The sequence below is a fragment of the Eurosta solidaginis genome, chromosome 2 (genome assembly GCF_040869045.1).
Source record: "Eurosta solidaginis isolate ZX-2024a chromosome 2, ASM4086904v1, whole genome shotgun sequence".
NCBI lineage: Eukaryota > Metazoa > Arthropoda > Insecta > Diptera > Tephritidae > Eurosta > Eurosta solidaginis.
Window position 1 is genome coordinate 232,237,502 of NC_090320.1, and position 2,989 is coordinate 232,240,490.

At 31.1% G+C, this 2,989-nt stretch overlaps 1 long non-coding RNA gene across 1 annotated transcript; it reads left to right on the forward strand.

The window, feature by feature from the left end:
• Positions 1-210: 210 nt before the first annotated feature.
• LOC137242647 (uncharacterized) lies at positions 211-2,113 on the forward strand. The gene is made up of 4 exons (XR_010950317.1): positions 211-313; positions 383-567; positions 693-829; positions 905-2,113. It is a non-coding gene; the product is annotated as an uncharacterized lncRNA (long non-coding RNA).
• The last annotated feature ends 876 nt before the right edge of the window (positions 2,114-2,989 follow it).

Here is a 2,989-nt window from a genome sequence, read left to right on the forward strand (position 1 = left end):
AAAACATAAAATAAAAATTGGCAGAAAAGAATTTGAGCACATCTCTATTCAAATTGAAGGAACATTCAATGACGACAAGGTTTGTCTTTTATTTAAAACTATATTTTTAATGTTTTGCTTATTTTTATTTGGATATTTTCTACATAGGCAATTTACTTGAATTTAATTGGATCGCGGCCTTCAGGAAGATTGTATGACAAATATTATAATACTGCAAAACGCTTAAAGAGAACGGGTGAACTTGTTTATGAGAGAAACAGTATAGGTGGTGAATCCCCAAAAGCTGATATTTAAAACTGTGGAGAAGAAACAGGTATATTGAAGTCGAATTTTTCTACGTTTTGTGTGTACTATTATAAACATTTTTTGATTTATTCATCAGAAATTTCTAAGGCTCAAGATTGGTTAAAAATTTGTACGGAGCCGTAGAATGAGGTGCAGAAAAATTGGCGAAAGTGTTTTAAAAAACGAAGACAAGAAATTTTAAGCACAGACGGTACACAAAGCAGCATTATTGACGTCTTACAAAATTGAAAGCTCTTTTCACATTAATTGGGGTATAATCTGGTAAACCAAAAAATGAAAATCACATACTAAAACATGTCAATACTATATACTTGTACTAACTACAATAATACAATATATATTAACAGCATCAATACTATCTATTTTTAAATTCAAATCGATTTTAGTTATTTGCATCCACATTCGACATCTATCGTCGATAAATGGAAAACCTTTAATCTCAAGATTGTCCCATTGCTAAATGCAAAGTTGATGGATCCGGCGCACTTGCAACAATTGGAAACAATAAAATCAAAAGATAAAGGTTTGTCAGCGCATTTCCTCAAACATTTATTTATTTGTATATATATACTGTTTTTAAACATATACATATGTTCAGAACAGCTCATTGCACTACTGCTACATGTTTTGCTACGTCCAACAATAAAACGAAGAGCAAATACCACAAGAAAGATTTACCGGTCCACTATCAAAGATCCGTAAATGATGTTGAAAACTGTTTAAAAAGCTGAAGACTTCCCTCTTTGATCGCGGTGAGACCTTACAACCCATAGTTATTGCAGTTGGCTATAATTTATGTGACGCTAAGTTTTATGTTTACTTTGATGAAATCAAGTATGAGATGCCTTGTTTTTTAAGTGCGTTTGATACATGTTTTAAGACATTTCATGTGCTGAATTTAAAATACCCCAGTGATAGCTTAGAATTTTGTTTGTTTGTTCAAAAGTATTTTTATTCGATAAATTTTGAAGACGACAAGGCATCTCCAAATGTACTGTGCTTAATTAACGATCTTAAATAATATGATAAGAAAACGTTTTTAATAAGCGTACATATATGTATGTGCATATGTATAATAATTCAATATGGTATCGTGCTTTTTGTGTGAACAAGTTTTTCTAAATGTGGATTTTCTTGCAATTCACTTTAAAGTTTTACATAATTTGACATCTTCAAGCACCTTCTTGTGTGTATATTGTAGTCACCATTTTGAGGGGCTAAAGCCATTTAAAAAACATTTTAAAAACGAGTATTCATGTATTTCTCATTCGGTTAATTCATTGACAAGCAATAACTCATTGACTAACATCAATGAAACTATAGATACTCAAAGTATAATTCAAGCAGAATTTCCCAGTGAAACTATATTTTGAACAGATTTTTTTGAAAATATTGTTCTAAAATGTCTTACTAAATTGCACAGCAAATCAAATTTTACCAGAAAAGATATAGAAATGCTTGTGAATGATTTAACTGAACCTTTATTTTTACCAATAGCGACCTTTTTAGAGAAAGATGTACTCAACAATGAGAAAGAGGGGAATATTCAAAATATAAGAGAAAAATTCTATTATACAATTAGGCAATTCACGACAGTCTGCATATAAAGTTATCTGTTTTAAAAATTATTTCTCTCCAGTGTATTTTGTTTTTATAAACTGTGTTCAAAATATAAACACATAAATAGATAACCTGATAATCTGGCTTTCGTGAATACACCAAATATATGTTTGTACATATATATATATATATTCTAGTAAAAAAAACATGTTTAGGCTAAGAAAAATTAATGACTTCTTTAAGGAAGATTGAGGCATAGGTGTTTTAAACACATTCTATCCTCAAAATTCAAGTCATTTTTTAAAATATGTTTTGCAAAAAGGTTCATGCAAACGGTATTTAATCTTCGTAAAGACTGTTATGGATAATTAAAAATATGCTTTAAAAGCTTATACTACGCTGTATATTTTTTTTAGAAGTTAAGTATGTTTACTTTTTCTGGAGAAAATTTAATGTATATTTATTCACACTATATGAACCTATTTATTAATATAAAGTTCTATGAGAAAGAGATTTCTGAATAAATAAAATTTAGGTATGAAACTGAAAACTTGTGATTAAAACGATGTTAAAAAAATTCTTGAAGAGATTTAGAATAGATTCTGGTTTAAGCTTATTTTTGTTTTTTTTTTTTTACTGAACGTACACATATTCATTTATGTTTAAAACGTTATCTAAAAGACTGTTATGGATAATTTAAGAAAAGCGGAAAAGGATTGAACATTGTAGGTAGGTAGGTTCAACTGGCCGGTCCATGAGGACCTCACATAGACTGATTGAGTCCGTAGTGTTACCAGAAGTTTGTTTTAACGACCAAACTGAAAAACCCTATCAAAAACCAGGACCTATGTTATAAAATAACTCCGTCCTCTTGGCAAATACTAGAAGCTTCCTAGGACTTAAGCCACTTGCTGCTTCTAGATCTGACAGCTGTATCACTCCTAATATCTGGAGTCTTAGCCTGGCAAGTGCAGGGCACGAGCACAGAACGTGCTCGATCGTTTCCTCCTCCAACCCGCACTTCCTACACCTGCTATCACTGACCAAGCCTAATTTAAAGGCATGTGACGCCAGAAGGCAGTGTCCAGTCAGAATACCCGTCATGAGTCTACAGTCCTCTCTT